The 20,255-nt window shown below is 33.7% G+C and overlaps 1 protein-coding gene across 1 annotated transcript in view; it reads right to left on the reverse strand.

The window, feature by feature from the left end:
• Positions 1-17,943, reverse strand: part of CNTN6 (contactin 6) — a 288,847-nt gene extending 270,904 nt beyond the window's left edge. The window contains exon 1 of the mRNA XM_029917072.1: positions 17,805-17,943. The gene's annotated coding sequence lies outside the window, so the exon portion shown is untranslated. The remainder of the gene's footprint in view (positions 1-17,804) is intronic.
• Positions 17,944-20,255: the final 2,312 nt, after the last annotated feature.

Below are 20,255 nucleotides of genomic sequence, written 5' to 3' on the forward strand. Positions count from 1 at the left end.
TTCTTCCATCTCTTTTCATAAGACTTGTTCACTGCTTTTTGAATGGCTCTGATGTAAATACCAGGTGTGGAAAACATAAAGCACTTTTTCTAAAGAAGGACACTGGTCTAGTACATTCTTGGCCATGCAAAACATCCAAGAGTAACACAGCAGCTGAATAGAAGCACTCAGATATAAGACAACAATTTTAAAATACCACCCATGAGTAGTTTATAATTGACCTACACATGAAAGTAACTAAACCTATCAGGAGAAGAAATATATGAAAATAATTAAATATATAAAAAACTATAATGAAAGAAAAGAGTGAGAGAAAGCATTAATACAATTTGACTCTGTTCCTTTGTCAAAAAGCTGATACAGCTGGATACATATACAAAGCATGTATGTGCATATAATAAATATGAGTTTATTGCTTTCCCTTTTAATTTATATAATAGGATCATCATCAAAATTGGTAAAAGGAGGAGAATTAAAAATATACCATTTTTGTAGATATTACTTAGATCCTCTTTTCAAATCTGTTCAAGAGGCAAGAAATAATATAAAATGAATTATTATGCATTCTAAATGAGAATATAGTGTGTATGTAGACTCACAATAGCTATATTGTTTTAAAAAGTCAACAGCAACAGAACTGCTGGTTCGTTCTGTTTAGAGTTAAAATCATACCTAAGAAAATAAGTTTGTTTTTTTTTTAACTGAGAAGAGAAAAAAAAATGGCAGATAAATATCTTATTTATAGTATTATGACTTCTTTTAAAGTACTGCAGTTTTTATTTTCTTTTGGCTTGGCAGGTGTTAAACAAGAAAAAAAGGTTACAGATTGTTTCAGGACATTATATTATATTAACTCTAAAATTTTCACATGTCTACAAAAAAATTTGTTTTTTGATAATGAATAGAGAAACCACAGGCCACTGGATTTGCGTATTAAAATCTGAGACTCCGGGTCTGTTTTGTAGTCTTAGGCAAGTCCCTTTATCTCCATAGAACTCAGGGACTACAAATTAATATCCACTTTATTAGAGTTTCATGTAATGCTATTTTACTTTTAAAATGTTAAGCTTAATTTATATGGCTATATTTTTTATAATGTTAGTAGAAATTTAAAAAACAAAACTTTTGCCATGACTAGTATTTATTATTTCAAGTTGAATAGATTGAATATACTTAAATAATCAGGTTCACTGGTAACTTAGTTTATTATAATTTCTTAAATATTTTAAATGTTTATAAAAATCAAAATATTCTGTTTTCTTGAGTGTTTTAGATGTCTTACCAAACAACCCTAGGATCCTAATAAGGAAAATCCTTCCAATGATTTAAATCTCATATATGACTGTCCTAAAACACTAAATCTTAACTTCTCCTAAACATTTCAAAACTTTTAAAAATAAAAATTAGTACATTTTATAATACTTTTTGATTTAAACCATTACAGTTAAAGTCTGGTATTTAATTATAAATGTACAAGTCTAACTGGGCCAACGCTCCTTAGAGCTTTAAGTATTACAAGCATTTTAGACACACACACACACACACACACACGCACACAGAAACAGTACTAATTAGCACAGACTTAATCCTAAACTCAACTCAAAATCATTAATATCATGGGTTTTATTTATATTTATATCTATATCTCATTCAAAAACTTCCCATGTTAAAATACTTCTATCCTCTAAGGGTTTTACTATCTCCAATGAATTAAAACTTTTTAGGGGGCAGAAATCTGAGGACAAAATGTAGGTGCTGGGAGCGAACTATGTCTCAGGTAATTTTCCGCCATAATACTCACACAGACACACTGAACCTTAATTATAACTATGATAACTACAGATTTCAAATTAAAACTCTTCAGATGGAAGTGGATTTTATGGGTTCTAGTTACTCTTAAACAGCTTCTTGTGAGTCAGTTTTACAATTGCTGATCCTGGTTACAGCTAACTTTGTTCAGCAAACTCTTTACAGATCAATTAAGTCCATATCTATTTCATGTTATTCTCACATGGCTAGACCAGAACTCCTATAAATACTTCTTTGCCTTAAGGGTCACAACTCTGAAATCATGATAATTATACACATTAGCAACTACTATAAAAACTGAATGTCTGTAGAACCGAAAAGTGTACCATCTTCAGAAATTCCCCCAACACACCTGGAGCATGGTCAAACATTACTAAACTACTCAGTGTTTATCACTCTGGAACATTTAAAATTCTGGGCCATTTCATTTTGATCTTTTAAAGTCTAAAATATGATTAATGACATATTTAAAAAGCAATCTAATTTTAAGCAGGAAAGGTTATTTGTTTTGCCCTCCCACAATATACACAATAAAAAGTGGCATTTTTGACATCTACATGAATGGCAACTGCAAATGAATGTTCTTGAATTTGCTATGAATAAATATGCAGTCACATCATAATTATATAGAGAACTGAGTCAATTTAACATTTTGTTTTCAAATGAACAATGAAACTTTTAGGGAAATAGTTATGCCATAAGTATGATTTTAAAGTAAATAAGATATCTGATGGTCATTTCTCTAGCTTTCAGGCTAAAAGTACCTATTACAGGTCAACCAAGTTTCTCTTAACTACCAGTATTATAACGTTGAGGAAATTAGTGTGGTTTTATTATCATTATCACCATTAGTGACCACAATGATGGATGCTAGCAAAACAAAATAATCATGCTATAAAACAAAAACTGACATGGTGACACACATTGTAACAATGAAATTATATTTAAAGGATAGAAATTTTTTGGTAATATTTTGCACCTCTAAATTTGTTTTACAAGCCTAGAGAAATATGTGACATTCTTTGGGGAGACTCCCAACCAACAATATTTATAACCTGATATAAAATAACATTCAAGTCCACAGTATATTAAAAAATAATCACTTCAGATAATTATAAAGTTTTCAAGAATGAAAAGAAAAAGTCCTCGGTATTCTTAAGTGTATGGGTATCTGTGAAACTGCTTTACTCTTCTCCCTCTATCGCACATCAAAAGCCAAAAAATAGCATACATGTCTTATATTTTGGTCTTGGTTCCAGTTCTAACCAAGTCTGCATATACAATACACATCAAGGTGAAAATGGATCTAACAGAGATTTCCTGTCAATTTCCTGGTCTGATTTAGCACTTGAAAATTTAAGGATTTGAAAATCCAAAATCAACCACGTACATCTTTCTGAGACAAACTTATGCCATGGGACTCTTGGTATACATATGTTTTGAAGTTTATTTAATTTACTTATTTTGTAAGTAAGGAGAGTACATATACTTATTTTGTAAAAAAGGGGAGGGGCAGAGAGAGAAGGAGTGACAGAATCCCAAGCAGACTCTGCATGTCAGTGTGGAGCCCAGTGCTGGGCTTGAACCCACCAACTGTGAGATCATGCCCTGAGCCGAAATCAAGAGTCAGATGCTTAAGTGACTGAGCCACCCGGGCACCCAGAGACTCTTGGTATATTTTTAATAAGGATGCACAGGTTAGGGGCTTGCAATGTGAAAAATAGGAAACTTACCTCATAGCCTTTTGTTTTCCTTGTAAAATTTGACTAAGTGATTGTAACTGTTGCACGTTATGCTCCATGACAAACAACCTCAAAAATTGGTGGTTAGGAGATACCTGGGTGGCTCAGTCTAGGTGTCTGACTTCAGCTCAGATCATCATCTTGCAGTTTGTGAGTTGAAGCCCCACTTCAGGCTCTGTGCTGACAGCTCAGAGCGTGGAGTCTGCTTTGGAGTCTATCTCCCTCTCTCTCTGCTCTCTCTGTTCCTCCTCCCTGCTTGCTTGCTCGCTCGCTCTCTCTCTCTCTCTCTCTCAAAAATAAAGAGTTAAAAATTTTTTTTTAATTGGTGGTTAAAACAACTCATTATTTCTCACCAACAAAGTCTACCTCAGTCAATTAACTGTGAATTCAAGTACTATGTATCACCTCTGGGATGTTGCAGTAGCAGTCAAATGCCAAAACCCGGAACAAACCAGTGAAGGGGATGATGTTGGCGGTGGAGGAAATGGGGGTAAGTGGTTAACTTCCAGATATAAGATAAATAAGTTATGAGAATATAATGCCCCATATGGTGACTAGAGTTAACAATACTGTTTGTATATTTGAAAGTTGCTAAGATAGTAGATCTTAGAAGTTCTTAGTATAAAAAAAGAAAAATATTGTTACTATGTGAAGTGATGGATGTATCACAAACTGTAAGGTATTAACTAACCTTATGATAATCATTTTGTAAAATATACATATATCAAATTATGTTGCACAGCTTTAAAATAACATGTTATATGTCATATGTCAATTATATCTAAATAAGGTTGTAAAACAAAGAGCAATATGTACAAAGAATACTCAGTAACATGCATACTTGATATTTCATTTTACATTTGTTGTCTGTGCTGTCTCTGCTTAAAGAAGATTATACTAACATTTTCTGAATATAAGTCATTGGATAAAACGAGTAAGAGCTCTTGTTTAAAAAAAAGAAAGAAAGAAAAGAAAGATTTAGAGGTTATTTTTTCCTGCAGCACAACATGATTTATAAATGTCGTGATTCTAAACTAGAAATAAAACAAGTTTGTTTGATGGCTTTTATCTTATTATTAAATATGCCAAACAAAATGTGAATATATTCAGGTCTAAATCAAACGAAAAATATATTTCTACAATACTGTTTGGTGAAGCCAAATATCCCATCTCATTATTTTCCTCCAAAATAAAATAGTGTCATACACAAACACAATAAGTTATACTAAGTTTAATGCAGGTTAACAAAAAAAATAAGTTCTTCTTTTGAGCATCTGGAGAAGCAAGTTATATATATCACATTCTTTCAGCTATCTTAAAAAGAAATTCTCATATACCTCACATCTATAGTCTACCTCTCTGTAATTTACAAAATGTTGCCGAATCCAGAGATGTTTATAATTATAGCTTTTATCCTCAAAACTATTTCCTATACCTATGTGCACTTTTGAATTGTCCTAATCTTCCAAATCCCTGAAAGCTCAAAATATACATCAACTCCAAAGATAGGTCAAATACAATTTGTAGTTCTGTAATAAATAATGACTTAAATTTTCTGATTGCTTCCTCACGGACTACATTACCTTGGTTGCCAAGGGCAGAGACATAAATTTAAGTTCAGCATTAATTATCATTTTAATAGGTCTTATTTTTTACAACATTAGATTTAGATGACACTATAATAGTATATTTGGAATAAGCACAAATGTATTTAACTTTATGTTTCTCTAGTATATTTAGGGTCTACATTCATTAAGCAAGCATGTGTTGAGTACCCACAACAGGCCAGACGCTGAGCTAGGTTCATGGCCTATATAAATTTGAAAACATAGTCCCATTCCTTAGTATACTTCAAATTTATTCATTTAGACTTATGATCTAATGCAAAATCCATGTTAAAAATGTATTTAATTATAATAAGACTGAGAACAGTAATTGTATACCCCTTACAGTTACAAAAAAAAATATTTGGAAACATTAACTCATTCAGTTTTCATGTAGTCCTTTTAAGTTTGTGGAAGCCAGGCTACTGTATGCACATATAAACTGAGGTTCAGGTAGTATTTCACATATTTTATATGGTGGCATGCTCAAAATGCAGTTATATTATAAACTTGGAAAAACATTTCAGACATGTATGAAGTTAAGGGTGATGTCCTTGATGTATGGTGAACTTCTTGACCATAAGAAAGAATGTACAATCTCAGTGGAAAAAATGGACAAAGGGTATGAGCTGACCTTAACAAAAGGAATAGATACAAATGGTCCAAACACCCATGAAGTATTCAGACCATATTTATGGAAAAAGGGTGATGTAGAGCAATATTAGAAAGGAGATTCTTTGTGTGTTCATTCTGTCAATCCAATAGGAGAGTACTCACAATTAATAATATGTACTGTTTACAGGTGTGTGGCAAGGGGAATTCAGCTACTGGGAAGTAGAGATGGAATTGGATTCCCAAGGATAATTAAGTAATATGCACACTGACATCTTTAAAATAATACTAATGAAGCACCTTAGTGGCTCAGTTGGTTAAGCGTCTAACTTCTGGTTTTGGCTCAGGTCAGGATCTCATGGTTTATGAATTTGAACCCTGCGTCAGGCTCTGTGCTTGACAGCATGGAGCCTCCTTGGGATTCTTTCTCTCCCTCTCTCTCTGCCGCTCATTCTCCCCAAATAAATAAATAGAGATTAAAAAATAAAATAATACATACTATTTAACATTGAAGTTTTAATACTAGGGATTTATTTTTAAAAAATAATCAGAAACAATAAAATATTAAGGAAAATATTCAGGTATAAGGATATCATAATATTTTTCGTAAGTAGAAAATAGTTCTAAAAAGCTAAATATCTGATGATACATTATTGGTTTGAGAAAGTTTATCGAACACCCATCTGGTGAAATAGCCCTTTGATTTAGGAGAATATTGATGATTATTGAAAATGCTCACAGTATGCTAATTTACAAGAACAAGTATAAAATAGAACATAGAGACTCATCTCAATGTTCTATTTTATACATGCAAGCACACACACACAAAATGACTGAAAGGATTCCATATCTTGAGTGACATGACAATCTGAAAAAAGATTAAGTGATATTCTAGATCCATCTGAAAGAAAAAAAAAAGAAAATAAAAGCACAAATTTGAAAAGATATGAAAACCCCTATTTTTATCACAGCATTATATACAATAGCCAAGATAAAGAAGGAACTCAGGTACTCAAGTGTCTACTGATATATGAATGGATAGAGATGTGATATGTGTGTGTGCAGAGACACAGATACACACATACACACATACACACACACACACACACACTTTAAAACATTACTCACCCGTTAAAAAGGAATGAGATCTTGCCGTTTGTGACAACATGATGGACCTACAGAGAATTATGCTAAGTGAAATAAGTCAGACAGAGAAACACAAATACCATCCAATTTCAATTTATATGGAATCTAAAAAACAAAGGAACAAAGGAACAAACTACAAAACTCTTAAATACAGAGAACAATCTGGTGATAGCTAGTGGGGAAATGGGTAGGGTGATGGGTGAAATAGGTAAAGGAGATTAAGAGCACAAACTTCCAGTTATAAAATAAATGTAGTGATGAAAAGTACAGTTTAGAGAATGTAGTCAGTGATACTGTAAAGACATTGTACAGTGACAGATGGTGACTATACTTGTTGTGATGAGCACTGAGTAATGTATGTAATTACTGAATCAATATGTTGTATATGTGAAACCAACATAACATTCTATGTTAATCCTGCTTCAATAAAAAAAATTAAAAATAAGTAAATAAATGATATCTTGTTTGTTTTCAATTTTCCTCACTAGCTATATAGAGTGATTTTCCAAAGTTACTTAAGAATTTGATGTAGTGTGCAAATTTTGAACAGATTTCATCATTTCAAATGTAAGTCCATAAGTACCATTTGCTTAATGAAAATGAGTAACATTCAGGTAAAGGAGATGGGACGTGTGATTAGAAAATTAGGTGAACATTTATATACTAGGAGATGCTACCCTTTGGTAAACCACTCTTTTGTAGGCAGAATATGACTCCTTGGCATAACCCAGATTACATCACTATCTCTTGTTACGAGGGATAATTACCATTCCGAGCAAATAATTACCCTTTTAATGTAACCTTTTTGGTGTTGATTGTTATATCATGTTATTTTATTTAAAAAGTTATCTTGGAATTATATAGTTTATTAATTTCTAATGCTTATTTCTTCAGCAAGATATAAAATTAACAACGTTGCCATCTAATTGGTAGAGATGAAGGTTTCATCAAGAGCACATATTAAAATTTTAACTTCACAATAACAGGACTCTTCACTGTCTTATTAGGAGTTATTGGCCCCATTACCTGGAATGGCACCAATCACACAGTATGGATTCAGTCAGTATTTGTGAAATTAATATATTAGTGAAGATCCATGTCTACTCTAACTTGGGAACTGGATATACAAAGCGGAATAAGTCAGGGTCCATGTCTTCTAGAGCTTAGATGTTAGGAGAGAGCACAACCAATGGGGATAAAACAAGTTAAAATATGACTCAAACTTCTGTGAGTACCATGCATTTTTATAAAGTGTTTAAAAAACCCTTTAAAACTATGTTTATAAGACAAGAGCAGTAATTAACTTACATATCATAATTTTCAATCATCTTTAAAGGTGATATTAACAAATTTTGGTGCTCTGAGATGGTATTTAATTAAACTATAAAATAACTTTCATTATTGCCTTATTATATGTTAAATTGCTGATTCAGAGTAAGCAGAAATTTTGGATAAACTGAGGTGATTTCATGTACAAATGAAAGCATGAAATAAATAATATCCAGTGGCTAAAACGCTGAAAATGGAAAAAAATATTATAGAACATCCAAAGATATATTTATGAATCTGTAAATTTCAGTGTCATAAAATGTTGTTGTTGTTCCATGTTTCTTTGTGAAAAAAAAATGACCTTTACCTATTAAGTTTAAAAGCCACAGTAATAGTGAAAGGAATTGTCTCAAATATTATACACAGATGGGGACTGTGTGTGTTGTGTAAATATATGAAAACTTCTTTTTGGCTTTCCATGTTGAACTACACATGGAAGAAAGGCGAGTTTTTTCCTTTTAAATTCCAGATTCTTTCTGTAATAAAGTTGTTTCTGTCATTACATAATCACTATGACCATCTTATGACAAAAAAAATGGAATGAGAGTGAGGTCAGCAATGAGAAACCTTTCCTCACCAAAGTTTCCTGTGTCTTGACAGAAAGATACATTCTTCTATCTACAAAGCAAAGAGACACAGTTTGCACACAATATCAACTTAAAACAAAGTAGCCACCTCTGAAAAATATATATAGTAAAACTACCATGTCAATTTTAGGGGAATTTTTGAATACACACTTTGTGTTAACTTCCAGACAGGAATGTTACAGTTAGCGCATCTGTCAGTAGAACATACTCACAATTACGCATGTTTAAGAATTTGCTGACTAAAATTAATTCCTAGAGAAAAGACCTTCGTCTTCTACTTCAAAAAAATTAACTTAAAAAAATTACCCTCTATGAACATTTGAATAACTGTAACCTTTTCATTCCTACAAAACTTTAAGGACTTTCTCTAATTTACTCTTGTATCAGCTGATAGAAAATTAGCATCTAGTCTGATTTCTGACCTTCTCTTTCATGTATTGCTTTATACTGATTGGAGGACTTTGACAGATGCTTGAGAGAAAACTTATATTCTTTTGCCAAGAGTTCTAACAAGTATTTTATAATCCTAATATTTACATAGCTTTACAAAAAAGAAAAGATCTACAAAAAAAAGAGAGAGAGAGAGAGAGAGAGAGAGAGAGAGAGACTACAAGTCTCCCGACACAGCTCCTTTATCATACAAATGTAAGAAGCCAAATCAACTAAACTTTGAAATTATGGACAAATAAAAGCATTAAAAATAAAAATGTCCATATTGGCCTCTTACATACAAGGGTAATAAAATTACCAGGAACTTTGCAAAATGTCTTATTTGAGTTCCTCCTTTCACCCTTAAAAGAACACCAAAAAAAAGTATTCTTTTAAAAATCCATCCAGGGACACCTGGGTGCCTCAGTCAGTTAAACTGCTGACTTTGGCTGAGGTCACGATTTCATGGTTCATGAATTTGAGCCCTGCATCAGGCTCTGTGCTGACAGCTCAGAGCCTGGAGCCTACTTTGGATTCTATGTCTCCCTCTCTCTCTGACCCTCCCCTGCTTATGCTCTGTTTTTCTCTGTCTCAATAATAAATGAAACATAAAAAAATCCATCCAATATTCTCATTTTAAATCAACAAAAGTCATCTAAAGAAAGAACGGTCCATTTTGCACTCAACCTGAGTGCATTATGAGGAATTACTGTGCTGACAAACATTCTGAATAATTTCCTCTACATTTTAAGAATTTGTACACCATCAAACCTAAGGAAATGATATAGCAAGCACTCGTAAGGAATATATAAACAACACCCACTGGCCAGCTTTTCCAACTAACTTCTGGAGTGTTTCTTACCATATTCTCTCATTGAATGAACTGTCCTTTTGGATTAAACCAAGTACTTTGGTACATTAAACTAATACTTGAGGAATTAATGGGAAGACAGATACAAATGACTTGACCTAGTTCTTACAACCTAATGTGATGATCTAGCAGGTAACTGAAAAATTAAGGAGAACCATCTTTAATATCTGTGAAAAATCTTATTGTAAACCTACAATTAACTTGTGGTTCAAGATTTTGGAATGAGTGTATTCCTTGATCCCTGCAACACCACTAAACTGATAGAAAACACACCAAAAGAAATGCATGAAATCATAATAATATAAAAAAAAATAAAGTACCAGCAAGCCAGAAAGTTTGATGACCTCCCAATCGATAGAAAGCAGCTGAGGAAAAGTGCAGTTAGCATGGCAGTATATGATACTATGCATTATGATCCAGAAAGGTATCATTTCTCTACAGAATGAAATATATCAAATCCTTTAAAAATATATATAACCATGGTTGTAAAATGAGAAATAAATTATACCCGCACGGTGACCCCATGATCTCCAAAAAGGAGACCTTCCTAAAGAAAAAAGAAAGGAGGGAGGAAAGGGAGGAAAATAAAAAGGGAATGCGGTGGGGTTCCGATGGAAACAAGGAGACAAGAATGTCGTTCTGATCCATGGTTTCCATAGTGAACGTGCACAAAGGATTCCCTCGGTCCCAAAATAAGAAGAAACTCAAAATTAGATTCGTGAGGCCCCCAAATGAGGAAAACTCTCAGAGTTAGCTGCAATTACCCAAGGAAAAGAGGACCCTCCTTGAAACAAAGAACTTTCAAGGATTCTGCTTATCATCTGGAAAGAAAAGGTCTTGCAGAAGTAGGCTGAACATCAATGTTTTGCCAAGCTTAGTTCTAGGGCCATATTTATTCTATCTGCATGGTAGGGTAATTTTAGGCCAAAAATTAACATAGAAACTAGTACAAAATAGGGACATTACAACAACTCTAGAAGCAAAAGTGAAGCAATGCTGTAGATAAGCATCTCCAACTCTGATAATGCTTGTCTCTCATGGGAATCAAGATCTGCTGAAGATGAATCTGTCATAAGAGGAGATCATAAACACTGAAAGGAATAAAGCACCATGAGGGAAATTCAGCAGATTCAAGTAATGAAGTAATTGCTTTTAAACAAACAAACAAACAAACAAACAAAATAATGACAACTAGTTGAACAATCAAAAATCCATTTTAAAATTAGAGAATTATTAAAATAAGCAATGGAAATTACAGAAATCAAAAATATTTTCTGAAAAGAAAAATGAATTTATGGAGTATAGAGAAGAGGAAAACACAAAAAAGAAAGATATAAAACGAGTCAAAGAAGAAAAGAAAAGAAGAAGGCTCAAATACTTACTGAGCATCTTGGAGAAAACAGAGATGGGAAAGGGTTAGGAGTAAATACATAGTAGCTGAGAAATTTTCAAAATTGAAGTTAGACATATTTAGGAGCTTGTAGACACCAGAATGGTATAAATTTAAAACAAATCCACACCTACACACATTGTAATAAACCCAAAGACATCACTGCAAAGAGAAATTTTAAAAATCTACCAGAATGAAAAAAAGACAAATATATCTTCAAAGATGTTATAGTTATACTATGAGTTGTCTTCTCGGGAGCAAAATGATATTCCAGAAGAGCGCTGAACAGAATATGCTTAAAATGCTGAGAAGGAAGTTATTGGTCAACATGGAATCATGCTGTATTATTATTTTAAAATCTGAGTAAAATAAGTAATTTTTAGAAATATAAATTATAGGAGGGTTTAGACTGTTTTGAGAATGATCTTCAAATGTTCTCCAGTCCACAGGAAATGAACCCAGGACATGCACAAATGTAGTAAGAGGAAATAGTTCATAAGCAACTTAGAAAACATGTCATAAGTCTAAATAAACATTAGCAAAAAGTCTTAAGAGAAGCTTAAAAATAAAGTGAAAATAAAATAGTAGAAATGTGGACATTGGCAGAAATATCGTGGAGGAAATTAAATAAGCCATTGTCCCATTTGTGAAAAGGACAGATATATTATCTTTAGCTTTATTAGAAAATATAAAGTTTCATTTTATGTTAAAATATTTATGTTCACCAAAATGTAATAGAGTGTCTAAATTTTAAGTTAGTAAAAGTTGGAAAAAATGAATATAGAATGCTTAATATACCCAATAAAAGCTAGTAAATGCAGTAAAATAAACAGTTGAAAAGTATCTTTGGGACTAGAAATATGTGGGAAGATATTAATATTTTATCTTATTATCTTTCCTATCGGTTCAAGTTTTATTGTGGTTTCCAGCATCACAGATTATTTTTTCAGGACTTTAACATTTTAATAAAAAAAGAAAAGAAAAGAAAAAGCAAAGCCATTAACAACAGGAAGGAAATCATGAGTATTTTGTGATGATTGCCTTTGGTGAAAGGAATATGGCTTACTGTTTTCTTCTGTTTTTCTGTATATTGTTTTTGTAATGAAAAAATAAATAAGCCATTTTTCTTGATCGGCTCTGATTGCTTGGTGCACGCAGAAATATCATTTCTATTTTTAGGCTATGTAAATCTGAGGACCAGCATCTCTGAATCTTCTCACAAGATTCCCTGAGCTCCCTTTTCATATCTAACTATAATTTACACCTCCAAATTTAATTCTCTATTAAATATCCAATATAATTGATTAGATGACGATTATAGTTTTCTTTTTTTTAATTGTTTTATATAATTTTTCCTCAATCCCAAGGCTCATAGGCAAATGTTGTAATTCGAACACTAATATAAAAATGATCCAACAACTAATATAGAATGCTTAGTAATTTCAAGGCTTTCTTCCAAAGTATTTTTCACACATTAACCTATTTATTCCTCTTGCTATTACTGTGAAGTCAGTTATAGTCATATCTTCACTATGGACAGGAAACTGAGGTGTCGAGAGACCAAGTTACTTGCTTGAGACTACGGAGCTACTTTGTGCCAAATGTAGAGATGAGCAAGTATATAGCTAAAGTGTGGTCCTTCTGCCTCCGGAAGCTGGGGTCACTTTCTACACACTCAAGAGAATGGAACTTCTTTTACCAGTAAGATCTATGTTTTCTACTTCATAGGACACATTATTCTCTTATGGCTTCTATAAAAATCTCAATATCTACGTAAATTTATTCATGTATTCATTTAATTGGAAGCTTGTTATGTGTAAGTTTTATGCTCACCAAATTTATGCCATTTAAAATTTGAGACTCCTAATTTTGATTCATGTTACTAGGACCCAAATTCACTCTAAATTACTATAGGATTCCTTAAAAGATAGTTAAATAGGTCAAAGACTTCATCAATAAGGACTGATAGAAGAATGAAAGAGTAAAAGGATAAAAAAGGAAAATATAATAAAAATAAAGAATTATAAAGGAGAGCCCAATGACTCTGCTTTTGGTCCTTCTCTGGTATGCCCTGTGTTATGCCTTCATCATAACAAGTATTTAATGCTAGAATATGTAGTGCAGACAAACCCAATTTTGACTAGAATAACTTGTCAATATGAATAATGGGAATAATTTCATTTTCTAATGAAATTTCCATTTAAAAGAATTCTTCCAAGCTGAAAGATTTTTACTTAAAGTTCATTAAAGAGATTTTTATTCCTCTACTGTTCTACAGAAACAACAAAGACAAAGAAAAACATACTGATGTTGATGGGACAGAAAATCAAAGTAAAAAAAAAACTTCTGTCTTTAATAAAAATGTGAGTGAGACCCCAAAATATAGATTCTGAAGCACATTTCTACTGCTGCCAAGTGCTAAAAACAAACAAACAAACAAACAAACATGTGGACTACATGAAGTGGGTGGGTGCGGGCATACAGGAAACCTGACAAGTATTTTCTCCTTCATTTACTTTTGGAAGAATACAGATTGCCCCCACGCCTGCCAGGTCATACTCCATCCCCTTCCCATGCACAGCTTCCCCCATTATCAACATCCCCCACCACAGTGGGATGTAGTTCTACAATGTGTTACAATCACTGAACTTACACTAACACATCACTATCACCCAAAATTCCAACTTCATACCTGGTTCTCTCTTGATATATGGGATATTCTATGGGTGTGGACAAATACATAGTGACATGCATCTACCATGACGGTATCACACAAAATTGATTCAATGCCCTAAAAATCCTCTGTGCTTTCTCTATTCATCCCTCATACATACATTTTTTAACTACAAAGAAGATAAAGGAGGAAAATCTAAGAAAAATGCAGTTGAAAAATGTAAATCTCAAGAAGAGTCAGCCACAGTTTGAACAAAGTTCTTAGGCAATTACTCTTACAAGGATTAAATATCTCTAAAATATAATCTTTCTGTATAGATTTTTAAAAAGAAAAATCAGGGGCACCTGGGTGACTCAGTTGGTTAAGCATCCAGCTTTGGCTCAGGTCATGATCCTATAACTCATGGGTTTGAGCCCTGCATTGGGCTCTGTGCTGACAGCTAGCTCAGAGCCTAGAGCCTGTTTCAGATCCTGTGTCTCCCTTTCCCTCTGACCCTCCCCTGCTCATGTCTGTCTCTGTCTCTCAAAAATAAATAAAAAAACAGAAAAAATTTAAAAAGAAAAATCAAACATAGTGAACTGAAAAAGTAGAACATTAAAACTAAAATTGGATAATATGATAGATGTGGAAGACAGACAAATGAGATCCAACATACTAATAACTGGTGATCCTGAAGAAAAGGAATGAGTGACATAACAGTAAAAAATGAAAAACAGAATGTAATAACAACAAAATTGAAATGTAAAACTGTCAAATCAATGGAGGACACCATATTCAAGCAAGTGGATAATGATGGCCTAACTCTAGGACATACTCTGGCAAAACACAGATACACACACACACACACACACACACACACACACACACACACACACGGAATCATGGGGACACTTATCAGAAAGAAGCAACTTACATTCAAGATGGAAGTCTCATACACATCTAATACCCAGTGGACAGCAACATTCAGTATGGCAAGAGTCTCCAGCATTGTTTACAAATATTTAGAAGTTTCTAAAGGGAAAAATATGTTTGATTCAAGAAAGATTAGTGTGCCTCCCATGTATAAGGCAAAAGAAGAAAATGTTTTATGTAGGCACACAGACAATATAGTATCTATTACTATTTCTTTGGTGGTGAGGTACTACTTAACACTGAAATCCAATAACCCAAGAAGTAATTCAAAATTAAGAATACAGAAATGATGAATTGTGTAGTATGTAATTGTAAGGACTGATGTTTTTCAAATTCCAAGTAAGTCTAACCACGACTGTGTGAATCAAAACACAACGCAAATATCTTAATATGTCTCAATAACGTAAAATGGATAATAAAGTTGGTGTATGTGAGGGAGATATCCATAAAATACATGTACTAATTTCTTTAGCTATCATAATGAAGACTTTACAAGGCACTGTTTAATATTAAAAATGCATCCTGCAAATGGTGACTTCAAACTATTAATACTTTCATAATTTTTTTTCTTACCTTAAGTGTTATGTTTATGTACTTAATATTGCCTTTGGGGAAAAATACCTGAAATTTAGCAATTTCTTCAGTTTGATATTGGCTCATTTTTTTCTATTTAATCCAAATCTAAAATAAATTCAATATTTTTCTTTAAAGAGTAGGGTAAGATCATATCTTTTAAGAGAGCATCTATATATCATCTATCGATCAATCACTGATCATATTATTAAAATAATTATTTGCCAAACATAAATAAAAATGTATGGTAAAAAAGCATTCTTCTTCTAAATTCTCTCTCTCTTTCTCTCTCTCTCATTTTGTTACTTGAATTTAGGCACAGGATGTCTCCAAATATCATGACTGTTATTCACAGGTGACAAGATTTCATTTTTGAACATTTATGTTTAGCTTGAGTTATTTTTAAGGAGTATAGTTTATGCTAGTGTATTCTAAATAATATGGTATTAGAATAAATACATAAGTAAAAAGTAGGTATTTCATAACCCTCCCCCTTCCACCAAAATAATTAAAAAGGTACAAATGTACTTTTATGTTACTCTTTTCATTTATCAAAAACACAAAATCAAGCAAACAACTTAATACACCTCACACTCTTTTCCCAAGATAATTGGTTATTTTTGTCTAAGCTTAAACCAAATATGTAATAATTCTCCAAATGACAATGTAAATTTGTTTTCATGAGGGAAAGTTACATGGAGACTTCTCAACAAACTGCTCTGGCACTTCGCTAGACATGTTCAAAGGAAGCAATGCAGTGCAGTTTATAAATGATGAGCTTTTTTGCTAAGATGTGGTAAGTTATGCATTTATATAACCTCATACAAAGGCTTATAAAAAGTGCAGAGTTATATATTTGACGTCTTTGGATTGCATATCCATGATATTGCTTTAAAAAAATCACTGAAGCATCAAAGATGAAATGACTCTGTGTTTCTCTTTGTTATGCAAATCATGTCAGTATTTTGTGTATGTTTTGTCTATGTTTACACACGTGTGAGAGGAGGGTGAGGTATGGGAGAGTGTGCTTAAATACATTCTTATCAAATACAATGCACATACATTGATAAAAGCTTTAACAACAATAATGAAAGATAAACCTATCAGATAAGTGAAGATTGTTCAAAACTAGAAATTCAATATTCAACATATGGCTCTTTCTCTTATAAAGATGCCACTGTAGATAAGCTTATGAATACCTCATTTTCCAAATTGATTCCCTGTATTTCTGTTCTCCCTATTTTTTCTCTCTGTATAACTTCTTTTTACTCATTCTGTGAATATTTCTCAGAGGACATAGGATGCTGATTATTTAAACATAAGTAGTTTTCAATTGGAGAAGCAAGTACTATGAATTCAAATTTCTCCCCAAACCCCTAAAGTTGACAATATTCCATTAACATAATGGGCTATATGTGGCTAATCTCAGAGCTCTTATAAGTTTTGCTCCCAAGTCATCAACTTCTGAAACTTTCCATAAACTATTACAGGTACCTTAATACTGACAAGCTTAAGTATTGTAAATGGAAACTCCAGAGCGATTATCTGGAAGCTGGGTGAGAAGCAAAATGCCAGACAAAATTTGGCAGGGTCATGTGACCTCCAGTCTCACTTTGCTCCCCTCCAGGGAGGGAAATCCCTCCCCCAGGAAACTTTTTTTTTTATAACCATTGCTTTAAATCATCTGTTGGCCACTGTAAACCCCACCCCTCTATCCTATGATGAAAAAAAAATTAGCAATCACATTTTCCCATTTGCCGTTACAGAAAGGGCGTGAGGCCATCTGAAAGTACCAGAATTAGCACTGTCATCCCGTCTTGCCCATTAGTTTTCCTGCAGCAAAGACTAGTGAAACACTGAAAAATGTACCTGTAGTCTCTCTGTCCCTGGTTTGATCCTAAGCTTCGCAGAATACAGATTCAATACATTTTCTCTCACAAGGAATAAATGCGTGTTAAGCATCAACATCTTAGAAACATAGCATAAATAAAGCAGTGACTTCTCCCCCAACCCCAGCTTTTACCTGTTATGCTAATACAAAGACACTGAAAGGAAGAAAAGCCGCAGCTAGCCCAGCAAAATTCTCAATGCAGCAGACAGCACAATTTTGTACTTACAGATCTTACCAGGGAAATGTCTCGGGATCTTTACAATTTTTCTGCAGAACTCTGTTTCAAGCTCTCAGCCAGGCATGCTGTGCATCCAGGCAGAACCAAGCCGTATGGAATGTCTATGCAGCTGGGAGATAATGGGACTCTTTTTCCCAGCTGGGACTGCAAGCCTTTTATCCACTGAGTATTGCGTGGCTCTTCTCTGGTCTTAAGCATGAAATACGCTCCTCTCGTGCTGCATTCCTGACGGAACCTAGACAATTAGTTCTTGAGGCACATGGGCAAACCTCCCGTTTGGAATATTCAAAAGGAAAATTCTCCCTATATTGAAAAAGCAGCTCTATCTTCACCATCCTTCACAGAATCACAGAGAGCTGAGAGCAGCTGCCATTCCAGTGGCATGAAAGATTAAATTCGCCCTCCCCTTTCTTTGGCTAGAGATAGTCACTCCTGTTGGGTCATCAGAAAATCTCCCTTATTGAAAACTGGGTCAGGCTAACTACTTATTAGGTTTCCAATAGGAAAGGAAGTAATTTTTTTTTCTTCCTCTGGTTTCACTGCATTGTCATTTGCAAGCAAAGATTAAGCCAGTCAAGGGTCTGCACTGATTTGGACTGTATTCAAACATAAGTAAGCTTTCTGAAGAATACCAGTAACTCCTGCTACTAGTTAAGGTGAAAAGGGAAATAAAATCAAAGGGTCTTATGCACCGTCACTAAATCCGTTCTAAAACACATTTTAAAAATATGCGCAGGCGGCTTCTAAAAGATAGAGAAGTGTTTAAAGAAAGTGGAGTCAAGTCCAAAAGAGTATTGCTGTTCACCTAGGTAACATATTTATAATCCCCAGAGCCCAAGACCAAGTGTGCATGTGTTTGCACAACAACCCTGTAGGGAAGAGAATGCTGTCTGTGCTTCACACCCAGCCTTCCGACTAAACTTTTTAATATGTTTGGGTCTTGTTATTGCCTCGAAGGGGCTAACTTTTTATTGGGAAAAAAAAAAGGTAACAATAACAACCAAAGCTAATGATAGAAAAAACAGCTGCATATACACAGAGACACCAACCCATACAAACATGGCTATAGTACAACAGCAGAATAATTGCTTGGACTTATTTTCATGTCATAATGAAAAGAACTTACACTCTCAGCATCCAAAAGAAAATGGATCCTGGGAAAGTAAGTCCACAAATAAAATGTGAATAAATCAAAAGATATCCTTCAGACTCAGTTTGCTTTTATCTGATGAGCCAGAAGGTTTCTATGGATACATGTCATGACTATATCCTATGGATCTCCATGTTACATTCCTCTGTAAATATATCAGTCATATACTTCATTTCTACACAGGGTCCAAACACCATCGTAAGAGGCTTGAGAGAGCATATCACTGCTTCTTAAGACTGGGTGACCTCAAAATGCGTTCCAATTCACGAGAAGAAAAAATGGATAAATTAGTTTACAGTTATAAAATGTGTCCGAATTGAATGTTTTTTTTTAAATTAAAAGTATCTGCCTCTTTCAAAATAAAAATATTATTTATATAGTAAAATGCCAAAATGCCTAATTTTTGTTCTGAGGTATGAGAAAAACACTAATCCAATGTAGTGGATTTTTTTCCTTGAAGAGGAACTCATTCACTTTAAAGGACACTCTTTTGGTTAAATCTCCAACACTCTGGGGCACCTGGGTGTCTCAGTCGGTTAAGTGTCTGACTTCAGCTCAGGTCATGATCTCACAGTTTGTGAGCTTGAGCCTTACATCCGACTCTGTGCACACAGTGTGGATTCTGTCTGGGATTCTTTCTCCCTCTTCCCCTGCCCACAGTAAATATACTTAAAAAAATAAATCTCCAACACTTTTACCCCTTATTTCACTTATAAGAAAATAAGAATAAAAAGAGAACTTCAGTAGCTCCTAGTATTGCATTTAGTCACAGGTGTACGCCTGTACCCATAAACTCTGCCTTTGTTTTGCTCTGGGTAAATGACACTCCTGCGGGAAAGGGCAGAAAGAGATGGAGACACAGAATCTAATCTGAGGCAGACTCCAGGCTCTGACTTGTCAAAATATAGCCTGACATGGGGCTCAACTCACCAGCCATGAGATCATGACCTGAGCCGAAGTCAGATGTTTAACAGACTGAGCTACTCAGGCGCCCCTTCACCAAAGATATCTGCATGGCATTTAAACACATAAGAATGGGTGTTCACCGTCATTATTCATCAAGGAAACACAAATTAAAACAACAGTGAAATACCACTGCACACCCATTAGAAAGGCCAAAATTAAGAACACCGAAAATGCCAAGGGTTTTTGAGGACTAGAAGCGACTGGAACTCTTACACCTGGCAGGTAGAAGTATAAAATGTTAAAACTACCTTGAAAAGCAATTTGACAGTTCTTAAAATATGAAGCTCTATTCATATATATTTCCCCAAAAGAAGTGAAAACATATGTCCATA

Source organism: Suricata suricatta, chromosome 12 (genome assembly GCF_006229205.1).
Source record: "Suricata suricatta isolate VVHF042 chromosome 12, meerkat_22Aug2017_6uvM2_HiC, whole genome shotgun sequence".
NCBI classification, from domain to species: domain Eukaryota; kingdom Metazoa; phylum Chordata; class Mammalia; order Carnivora; family Herpestidae; genus Suricata; species Suricata suricatta.